This window comes from Nuphar pumila, chromosome 11 (genome assembly GCF_984573655.1).
Source record: "Nuphar pumila chromosome 11, dmNupPumi1.hap1.1, whole genome shotgun sequence".
NCBI lineage: Eukaryota > Viridiplantae > Streptophyta > Magnoliopsida > Nymphaeales > Nymphaeaceae > Nuphar > Nuphar pumila.
In genome coordinates this window covers 92,062,902-92,075,389 of record NC_143259.1, presented here as the reverse complement: position 1 = coordinate 92,075,389, position 12,488 = coordinate 92,062,902, and positions in this window count along the sequence as shown.

The window sequence follows — 12,488 nt, the reverse complement described above, 5'->3', positions numbered from 1 at the left end:
ATCGATAAGAAAGAACTTGAGCATAATAGCAAACAAATCGATATTAACTAACAAAAATGTATCTAGCAAAAATGGGAGTCTGTTACTAATACAACGGTTTGAGATACAATGCATATGATGAGTTAATGTAGGATACCTGATGGGGTAGAGGCCCTTCCTAGCATTTGTAAACAAGCATTCTTGTCAACAGGTCCCAGCGTCTTACAAATATCGATAAGTTTCCAACCATTGTAAGGACATGATCTACCTGCAATAACCAAACAATGCCTTAATGGCACACAAGACGACATGTCTTCTTCATCGATAGCATGATGAGATGAAAAGCTACTCATGCTGCCTTAATGGCACTGGTTTGAATGTTTGTGCATCATTGCTTTCTTCCATAATGCCTAACAACAACGACAAATAAAAGAAGACAGTGGAATGTTTTATAACACAAGGCAGGCACGAGAAGGCGACAATGTCTTGTACAACAGGATAAAAAACAAGGCGGAAAGCTCGACTGGAGACGAAGGCAAAGTTTGGGTTGATAATGGGAGCAACTGTTACAGCAGATGGCGCAGGAGTTTAATGAATAGGGAACGTCTCCACTTTAAATGGTTAACATCAAACTTTCTGGATGGAGGACTTTTTTGTCCTTTTATCGACCCGTCGTTTCACAACTTTTGAATGGAGGATATTTTTGTCATTTCCTCGAACCGCCATTTCAGGGCAAGAAAAGCAAGTAAGGGTGATTAAGTCTTTGCAACAACACTAGAGTTCGATGCAAAGTATGTCAACATACACGGGAATACGAGCCCCATGTGCATGAATACGTGGCGCTCATTCGATCCCCCGAACACAGACGTTGGATTCAGTGAATCATCGGGGGTGAACATACACCACCCTCTCGTATGCAGGTCATCTCATAACCTGACCCCATGTACATCGGCAATACGTTAGTAGGGAGACGTTGCAGCACTCTGCTCAATGGTAAATCCAATAGGCAACAGTTAGAGTCCTCCGCAAGGCCTAATATCACACCCACTTAGGTCCATTGCTGCCGCAATAGTCCCAACCGAACGTCATAGACATTTTTTTTTCTTTTTTCAGCTAGTTGTTCCAGGCCCAGATTTTGGCCTAGCTTATCAACCCGTCCGGCAGACCATACCACACTAACAAAGGTATTTGATAACCCCCCTCCTCCCCAAGGCTACAACAATAGGTTTAGTTGGCTGAACGCTAGACATTCAAACCGTCCATTTGGATCGGTCTGAGTGTTTCCTTTATTATTAATTTTTTTTTTCATTTAGTCAATTCGTTAAGTAGATTGTATAGATTCAATAAGTTCAATACATCTGTTTTGGCAAAAATTATGACAAGAACTCACGTAGTCTCTACCATGAGATTTTCCTACCGTGAGTGAGTATGGTGACACAACCAACATCCAATAGCTAGATATAAATTTATTTATATTTTTTTTCCAGAACTAACAACGACCTTTCATATCTATGTACAAGAACAACCCTACCCTCTCTTATTGTAGACAAAAATGCATGTACATACGGTATCCAATGGCAATACGCATATGTTATAAGGGATGGTACCCCCTACATGTTCCGAAATATAGCAAATCTACCTTAACTATTTCTAGAGAAAGATTTTTCACGTATAGTATCAAATGACAGAACACATAGGTAAAAACGACGATAACACCTACCTCTTTGAAGCCGAAAATCCATAAACTGGCTGGTGTCAACCCTTACACAAAATCGCTGGTGGATGGCACTTTGCCGGAATCAATGGTGGAGGGCGTGAGAGAGAGAGAGGGATAGGCTGAGGTGGGTGATGACGTTTTTCCTAGGGGAAATTGGGAAAATCGTGAGAGTAAAGAGAGGAGGGCGAATCCCAAGGGCCCCTTTTTGTAAACTCAAGCCCACCATCCATTCCCAGCTTCCTCAAAATTTCCAATTTTCGTAACCCCCCAGCCCACCATCCGAATTCCAAGGTTTTCTTCCCATTTTTTTTTTCTTTTCATTACTTATTTGGTTGGGCTTCCCAATTGACAAAAACGCTCAACCTTCTTTCCTTGGGCGCCACCCCTTCCCCATTTAAGTCGTCTTAAATGTGAAGTTGAAACACCCCTTTTTGTTAGAATTTCCAAAAAAAATATGTTAATCTAACTTTTTGCAAAAATTCTTTATTATTGGTACCACGAGGATTCAAACTGAGGTTTCTATCCTAAGGGGTAACGAGCCCCACCAGTGCACCGGGTTATGTTTCATTGCAATACCTTGCAACAATAACCCTTTTATCCTCTTTTGACGCATTTTACAAAAATAGCGTTTTCTAAAAAAAATTCGGGTGTACACACTCTCTTCCTGTTGAGGCAACCCACCATCCCAGTGCGCTAACTCTTACTTGGTTGCACTTCTTTGAGACTAAAACCACTTCAACGATGAGCGATGCTAGAAATTGCATAAGTGTGACGTACAAAGTGGTGTGAGCATTGTTTATGAGGGATTAAGTTCCAAAAGTTATAAATCAAAGTCATTATACATATGACTAGTAAATCCCCGAATTTGGGACCCAAACGAGGAAAAAACCTCGTTATTTCATGTGAATTACTGGAAAGCGTGTATAAATCGGGTATAGTCCTAACGAGGGCGATATTCACTAGAGATGATACTTTAGAGATGTGCTTTGTAAATGTAGTTGAAATTGAAATTTGAAACTGGATTTTTAAGTGGGATTTGACTCCATCCAAGATCTAAATCACTATATACTATTCGAATCTAATTGCTGGATCTATTTGGATCGACTCTTCATCCTTTTATCATACCCATTTCCAAGAATTATAACCTTTATTAAATTTGATAATTGTCAAAAAATTGCGGGTTTTACATTCTTTCCCCCTAAAAGGAATTTCGTCTGCGAAATTTGTTACAAGTTAGATACAAACAGGTTCGAGTATCTCTCTTTCATTGCTTCTTCGGGCTCCAAGGTACATTCTTCGAGCCCATGGTGTTGCCAGCGAACCTTAACTAATGTGATGGTCTCATTTCTCATTACTCTTTCGCGACGATCTACGATTTCCACGGGTCCCTCCTCTATCGTCAAGTCCTCTTGTACTTGCATATCCTCGAATTGTATCACATGGGAGGGATCTGGTACATACTTTCGCAGCATCGATATGTGGAATACATTGTGAATGTTTGCAAATTGAAGAGGTAATTCCACTCGGTATGTCGTTTCGCCGATCCTCTCTACTATGCTGAATGACCCTACATATCAAGGACTGAGCTTTCCCTTCTTGCCAAACCTAAAAATACTCTTGGTTGGCGATACTTTCACAAATACTAGGTTTCCCATTTCGAACACTAGCTCTCTACGTCGCTGATCCGCATAACTCTTTTGTCGGCTTTGAGCAACACGCAGTCTATTCTGGATCTTTTGGATTTGTTATGTATAATGATGGAGTATTATTGGGGATTCAATTGTTCTTTCTCCCACCTCATTCCAATGTACTGGCGATCTACAGGGTCGCCCATACAGAGCTTCAAACAGTGCCATTCTGATGCTTGCATGGTAACTATTGTTGTACGCGAACTCTGCTAGCACCACGTGAGTATCCCACTCACCTTTCCAGTCCAACATGCAAGCCCTCAACATATCTTCCAATGTCTGTATGGTCCTTTCTGATTGTCCGTCTGTCTGGGGGTGAAAAGTTGTACTAAACTTTAATTTGATACCCAGCGCAGACTGAAGTTGTTGTCACAATCGAGAAGTGAATCGAGGATCTCGATCGGAAATAATGGAGATTGGTACTCCATGTAATCTGACTATCTCTTGAATGTACAACTCCGTCAAGCTTTCCAATGATTGACCCTTCCTCATCGACAGAAAGTGCGCTGATTTGGTTAGTCTATCGATGATGACCCAAATGGCATCATGGTTTCTCCGTGTGCAGGGTAATCCCATTACAAAGTCCATGGTTATGTTCTCCCACTTCCATTGAGGAATTTCCATCAATTGCATCATACCTTCGGGTCTCTAATGTTCGATCTTGACTTGTTGGCAAGTCAAGCATTTCGCGACGTACCTAGCGACATCGCGCTTCATTCCATTCCACCAATATCCGTGTTGTAGATCCTTGAATATCTTTGTACTTCCCGAATGAATGGTGTACTTGTCTTTGTGGGCTTCACCTAAAATCAAGCTTCACCTATAGTTTGTAGTGGCATACTCTTAGAATCATTACTCTTGTGCTCACCCTGTTTTGCAGGAGATACATGGAAAACACTATTTTTCTTCATAAATTAGGGATCTTTTGTAATTTCAATCTAAAAGTTGTAATAGCTAGATATTAATGAGATTCTTTGTATTTCCAGCTTTTAGATAGCATGAATGAGCATTGTAAATTTCATAAATTTCTTGTTTTTCATATCGTTTTTCTCTTTTATTTTCAAATTTCATGAATGGGAACACGAATGGCATGTGCACCATTCCAATAGGAGGTGGTTAAGTCCTAAGTTGATGATTTACATCAATGGCCATAGTCAGGATGTAAACAAAACTTAAAATTTTCATCTTTTATAGAATAACACTGGATCCACACTGGATCCCTTCTTCAAAAATCATCATATTTTCAATATTTTCATCTTTTATCAAGGTTTAAATAAAAATTAACTCAAAATATATATCAATGACCATAGTCTGGATATAATGAGAGTTAATTTCATTTTAAACTCTATAAAAGCACAAAAAAAAATATTTTCATTCTTCACCTGAATTTAAATATGATTATTGTATAATACATTCAATGACCATAGTCAGGGATGTATTATATCTTCAATCTTATTTTAATTCACTTAAAGAATGAAATATGCTTTTCAAATCCAATTTCAAAATTCTTTAAAGTCATTCATCATTTAGGATAGAATTGCATCATATTTTCAAAATTCCCTTTCAAAACTCCAAGTGATTTTTGAGTATTTTCTTCATTTCTCAAATCAATTCTTATTTATAGATTCAAATTCAATTCTATCTCATTTCAAGATTCAAAATTCAATTTCAAAGTCCAATTTGACTTTAAAATTTCAAAATCATTTTGTATTCAAACTTCAAATTTCCAATTCAAATCAAAATTTCAAAGTTCCAATCCACTTTGAAATTCCAAATTCATTTTCAAGATTCAAATTCAAACTCAAATCAATATCTCAAAATCAAATTCAAAGTTCAAATTTAACTTTGAAATTTCTGATTCATCTTTTGATTTCAAATTCAAAATTATTTTTTATCTTCAAAATGTTTCTTAATTTGAAATCAAGGTTTTTTTTTTAGATTGATATTGAATCTCAAAATTTGACTCTTCCTAAATTTTTAAATTCAATCTGGGTTTTCAAAACCCAGACCCATCTTCAAAAGTCCCATTTGGACTTTCAAAAATCCAAATCCAAAGTTAGAACCCAATCCCAACTTGGATCCAGATTTCCAAATGCAATCTCCACTTTTGGATCTCAGACTTCAGATCCAAATTCCAATCCAGATTTCGGATCCAATTCCATATTGGATCTTAGACTTCAGATCCAAATTCCATCTTGGATTTCAGATCTTGGATCCAATTCCATTAAGGATCCAGAATTCAACTTCATCTTGGATCTCAAATTTCAGATCCAATTCCCATTTAGGATTCTAGATCCAGAATTCAACTTCATCTTGGATCTCAGACTTCAGATCCACTTCCATTTAGGGTTCCAGGATCCAACTCCATCTTGGATCTCAGACTTTGGATCCTGTAAACACCCCAAATTTTCCACATCCATTCTCAAACAATCCTCCTCAGGCAGTGCCAACCCTATTAGGTCAGTGTAGGAGTCAAACCCCGAGTCAGTTTCAAAAAATTACCATTTTACCCATTTTCACTAGGAAAATTACCATTTTACCCCTAGGTCATCTCGGATCCCAGTCAGTCGGAGTCAACCAAGCTCATTGGTCAGTTCAAAACAGTTAGAATATCAGTCATTTCAAGCTCATCTAAGCTCACAGTGAGAAAGTCATTTTCATTTCTGACAATTTCTGCCAAAATGAGATCATTTCTCACTCAAATCCAAGCCAATTGTCTGCGAGTCAGTCATTTACAGTCAGTCATACTCCCCAGAGTCTAACTTGAGCTCACCAGGAGTTCAAGCACTCCAGTTTCAGTTAAAAACCATTTCCAAGTGTTCAGGAGCCCATTTTAGTCCATTTCAGCTCTTTCAGCTGAAATTGAGCTGAGTTCAGCCAATTGAGCTAGTGTTTGAGCTTCGATTTTAGTTCATGTCAGTATTATTGACCTTTTTTTTAGCTCAAAGTCAGCTCAAGTTCGTAATTCACTTCACTCCAGTGACCATTCAGTACCATTTCTCTAAAAATGGCAGATTTTCTTGAAAATTCAGTCGGAAAGGTCAGTTGAGTCAGTGCCTGGTCAGTTCAGTTGAGTTTTGAAACTCTAAAACCCAGCTCAATCTAGCTCATATCAGTTCAATCCAGCTCGAACCCCAATTTTCAGTGTCACTCTGACCCAGTAGAGTCCCGAAAACCATTTCTTGAGCTATTTTGCAAATTTTATCAATTTTAATGCTTTTTAAACTGGTACAGCTGCCAATCGGGGTCTAACATCTAAAATTCTCCATTCAGGGTCTGCATTTCGCATGTCATTTCTCATCATTTCATATCATTTCTTAGCATTTCATAACATTTCATCACATTTTATTTCATTTTCGAAGTCCAGAACTCCAGTTTTATAAATTTCAATCCAGATTGAGTTTTAAAACTTTTCAGAAATCAATTTCAAACCTCGGGTTTCCAAAATTGACATTTTCACCTCAGGAGTCTAAATTTGGAAATATTTTCTCAAGAAAAATAATCTAGATTTATTTCAAACTCAAATTTTTGAATTCTACACTGGATTTGCTTCGCAATGAGCTATTGAACTTTAAAATCCGAGTTTGTTTCAAAAACTCCCTAAAATAGCTTGCTTCATTTTGAAAATATTTTCTCAAGAAAAACAATTTGGATTTCTTTCAAAATTAAATTTTTAAATTTCACATTGGATTTGCTTCGCAATGAGCTATTGAACTTTAAAATCCGAGCTTGTTTCAAAAACTGCCTAAAATAGCTCGCTTCGTTTGGAAATATTTTCTCGAGAAAATAATCTGGATTTCTTCCAAAATTAAATTTTTAAATTCTACATTGGATTTTCTTTGCAATGAGGTATTGAACTTCAAAATCCGAGCTCGTTTCAAAAACTGCCAAAAATAGCTCGTTTCGTTTGGAAACTTTTTAAAATAACTATTTTACCCCTTTAATCGTCAAAATGAATTTCAAAAGTGGAATTTGGACCCGCTCTGAGATGGCCCATCCATTTGTGTTTTCTATTTTAATTTATAAAAAAAAAAGAAAAAAAAATTTACCTTTTTATTTATTTTTTTTTGTTTGTTTTATTTTTTATTTTATTTTATTATTTTATTTTCCTAATGTGGGACCCACAAGGGGGTCGACTACCCCAGCCCATTTTCCTCTCCATTTCCTTTCTTTCTTCCTCCATTTTTTTTTTCTTCTTTCTTTCTTTTCTTTCTTTCTTCTTCCTTTTTCTTTTCTTTCTTTCTTTCTTTCTTTCCTCCTTTCTTTACTCTCCCAGCCAACTCACGTACAACCTCTCCTTTCTTTCTTTCCTCCTTTCTTTACTCTCCCAGCCACTCACGTACAGCCTCTCCTTTCTTTCTTTCTTTCCTTTCCCTTCTTCCCCTCTTCTTTCCTTTTCTTTCCCTTCCTTCTTTCCCCCTTTCTTCCCTCCTTCCTTTCCATCTTTTTCAAAGCAAAAGCTGCAGCCATAGCCATTCACGTATGGCTCATTACATAACAATAAGTTTTGATGAAAATCAAAACCTAAGTTCAATACAAAAAGGAAAAAAAAGAGAACGGCTGCCCACCTCTTCACGCCTCTCTCTCTCTCTCTCTCTCTCTCTCTCTCTCTCTCTCTCCCTTGAGCTCTTCCCTTTGCTTCTACAACCCACAACAGCTCTCCCCTTTGCTGCTACAGCCCTACCACTGCCACCCTTACAGGCTTGCAGCAGCCGGCTCCTTCAACGCCACCATTGCCAGCCACCAAAGAGAAGCTTCAGCCGACAGTCATCTTCAACTTCTTCCAGCCAGCCTCCACTTTGGGGCAGTCTTCCACCATTAGCACTTCATCCCCAGCAGCACTTGGGACCTGTCTTCAAGCTTCCAGCCTTCCTCCAGCCAACAGCTGACCACCACAAAGCTTCCAGCCTTCATCACCCTCAATAGCAGCTGCACCTCCCTCTTGCTTCAACAACCGGTGCAACTCCTTTCACCTCCACAGCAAAGTAGTAGCATCTCCAGCCGATCGAAGCAAAACCCAAGGTAAAATTGGTTTTTTTTTTTTATGGATCCAATATAAAAACCAGTTTAGAACTGGGTTTATATTGTAAAATTAAGGAAAAGCATGCTATCTTGTGTGTTCAAGCTACATAGTGGGAGCGATCAATCCGATAAAGTGGATCGGATCCTCACTCTTTAATAGCATATACCAAGTTAAGATTCTGTCCCCTTGAATTTTTTATTATCATTTTAGATAGATTTCATTTTTTTTTTAAAAGTGTATTTAGCTTTGCCTTCATTGTTTTATGCCATGGAGTTTAGTTTCATTGATAGTTTATCATATTGTTGGTTTAGGTGTTCAGTCCTGCTCTCATTTCATGTTTATTATTTCATCATTAAATCTTAAAAAAATATATTTCAGTTGAGTTTATTTGTTTGTGATATTATTCCAAAAGCCCAGGTTCGTTCGGGTTTCGTAACTTCTCTAAACCGATCAAACCCTATATCGAGTTTTCTGTCTCTTCGAATTTCCAGTTTGCGCTTTAGCAGACAAGAACCTCTGGTACCACCCTTTTGGGAGATCCGGATTGTTCTCCAAAAATCACAGTGGATTCATGATTGAATCTACTAATGATCTGGAAATTTTTAGGTTTTTCTAGATAGTTTTTCTCTCTGTAAAAAATCAGATTTCTCAGACCTTTGGGAAAATCTTGATTTTCCTTCGTCAGGATATAGACAGATCTTAATTCACCAAGTCCGTTCAATCCATAGCCCGTATGCAAAAACTTTCAACATAAAAGTTGTTCCTCACATAGTGTTCTGTCATTTCCCAAAATTTGGGAATTGTTTGAACTGTTTCAGTATTTTTCCCGAAATTTGCATTTCTGTCTGACAGATTTCAATATCCCAAAATTTCAGAGATTCGGGTCTCTAATAACAGCATGCCTTTTTTCAAACCGTAACCCGAATCCCAATTCTGTAAAAATAATAAATCTTTCTCTCTTTGTAAGGGACATTCTCCCACAATTTCAGCTTTTTTCCCATCTGTCTACCATTTTTCCCATGTTTTCTACCGAAACCTGTCTGTTTCCCCTAAATCCTAGAGTCGTCGGATTCCGATCCGAATTGCCGGAGTGGTATAGCTCCGACCATAGCTCAAAACCAGAAAGTGTTAAAAGCAAAAATCCTTGCCTTACTGTCCTCTGTCACCCCATGAAATTTGGGAAATTTTTATGGAAATTGGATATCCTAAATCCCCTTTAGAATAAACATTTTAGGCAAAAATCACAAAATTTAGGGTTTTTATTTGAATTTCCATATTTAAAAATATAAAAAAATTAGATTTTCTAGCTCCATTATGTTTCTAGGGTTATTTTAGGTGTCCATGCCAAATTTGGTTTAATTCCAAGTTCATTTGCTCCATGTGTTAGTTTATCTTTAAATTCAGAAGCGAAAATCAGGTTAAATTTGATATTTATGATATTTTCGCCATTTTAGGGTTTTTATCATGTACATAAGCATGTAGAATCATATTAGGGTTAATTTCAATCTCCTTTGCATTTCATATTTTCCAATTTTGTAAAATTTATTTCAGAAAACCCTGGTTTCAAGGCCATAGTCTTGTTATCGGGGGTATTTTGGTCATTTTGACCTAAATTTCCAAATTTCAATTTCTAGTTCTCCAACATTTCATGCATATCATCATATTTTATCATATTATGTTTGATTTATTTCATTTGATTTTCAAAATTCCAAATTTTATAAAAATTCTTTTAGAAAACCCTGATTTCAAGGTCATCAGGGGTATTTTGGTTATTTTGACCCCAACTTCGATTTTTCAAGTTTATTTTCGAAATTTATTCATTATTTATCATGTTTATATCAAAGGGGGTATGAATTTGGGTTTATATATGAATAATATTCGATAATTTCCCATATTTTCGGATAAATTCAGAAAAACCTACATTTTTGTGCTAACCTTGTTTTCTAGTTTTGCAGGAACATTCAAGAAGAAGACTTTGCTTTTATTTTTTTTATTTCAATTCAATGTAACCTCAAATGTAACAATTTGGAATAAGAGTTACTTTTCTGCTTAGAATAGGGTTGCATTGCATATAGTTTAATTTATGCAAATTTCAATATGTGATGTATGATTCATGCACATTATTTCAAATTCACTATGGATTACACGAATGGCACGTGCACAAGCTCTTATGGAGTTTATAAACTCGGTGGGATTCGTATTTATGGCCATAGTCAAAATACGAAGAAAACCAAGATTTATGATCTTCATATTAGCCACATTCAGCCTACACACTTAGGCTAACTTAAAAAATGCACTGCATTTTTTTTAAAAACTTCAAAAGGATTTCTCAATTCCTCAATGAAATTCCCTTTTCAAATTCATATTCATTCATTCATATTATTCAAATTGCATTTTTTTCAAATTCATTTTCCAATTTCAATTTCAAAAAAATTCACTTTTCTCAAGAATTTCCAAGTCTTTCTCAGAATCTGATTTTCTCAAAATCCTAAGTTTTCAAATGACATTTCAAAGCATTTCCCAAGTTCAAATCAAGATTTTCCTATGTTTTAAAATTCTCAAATTTCAAAATCCCAAGTTTTCAGAAATCGATTTTCTCATATTTTCTAGTTTTCCTGAGAATTCATTTTCCATTTCAAAAGTCATTTTCCAATGAATTTCTTAGATTTTCTCAGAATTCTCAAATCCATTTTCTCAAAAAAGCAATTCCAAATTTCAAAATCGATTTTCTAAAGTTCAAATTTTCCTGAGAAATCACTTTCCAATGCAAATTTCTGATTTCCAATAAAATTCAATGATTTTCCCAGGAATTCCATTTTCAAGCACTTTTCCAATCCTTTTCCAAATGCATTTCAATTTTCCAAAGCAAACATCATATTTTCTCAAACTTGCATTTTTCAAAATTCCATAGCACAAGCCTGATTCTTTGTGCATTCTAGGAAAAATAGAGCATAATTTAGCTATTTGAGTCGAGTTAAAGCACATAATTGGTCCTTGGTTCAATTACCCCTGGTAAAGGCGCCAGGAACGGTTGAACCTCGTACCGACAGGCGGATTCCATTCCACGAAATTTTCCCTCAAATTTTTAAAACGGAGGCGAGTAATTTTCAAAACCAATTTCAAAACTTTGGTCGAGTTTGACTCGCGAATTCGTTTCTCTCTCGCAAGGGAGGGGAAAAATTTTGCGATGATAACAGATCCAAATTCCATTTAGGATCCATAATTCAACTTCATTTTGGATCCCAGACTTCGGATCCAATTTCATTTAGGATTCAAACTTTGTATTCAAATTCCATCTTGGATCCCAGATTTCAAATCCAAATCTATCTTGATTTCCAGATTACAAATCCAATTCCATTTTCAGATTTCATATGGACTTCTTAAATCCATTTCTATTTTTAAATTCCATTTGGATTTCTTAAATCCAAAATTCCATCCTGATTTCAAACTTTAAATCTAGAATTAAATTTCACTTCAAATTTCATCTCCTCTCCTAAATCCAAGATCAAAAATCCCAATTCAAAGTCCATTTCTGACTTTGAAATTTCCTTTCTTTTCCTTTTATCTGAACTTCAAATCATTCTTTTTAAAGTCAAGATTTATTCTCCCAAACTTTGATTATTTCAAAGACTTAGAACTTCAAATCTCTTTTCTGATCTATCTCAAGTTCTAAGTTAAATTCAATTGTTACAAATCATTTCTTCATCACATTTACTTCAGAATCACTTGAAAAATCTCAGATTTCTAAAAGTGTTTTCTCAAAAAGCATACATTTCTGCATTTTGCATTGCACAAGCATGATTATTTGTACATTTAGACTTAGAATAAATTCTTAGATAATCTTTTAGCAAAGCAAAAAGGCATAAATTTGATCCTTGGTTTGATTACCCCTGGTAAAGGCGCTAGGAACGGTCAAACCTCGTACCGACGAGCGAATCCCGTCTCCCAATTTTCCCGCAAATATTTCAAAAATGGAAGCGAGTAATCTTTTAAAATCCTTTTTTTTTAAATTAAGGTCAAGTGAGACCTTCGCAAAAGGGTTCCTCTCTCTCTTCTTTCTTTTCTTTTCTCTTCTCTCTTC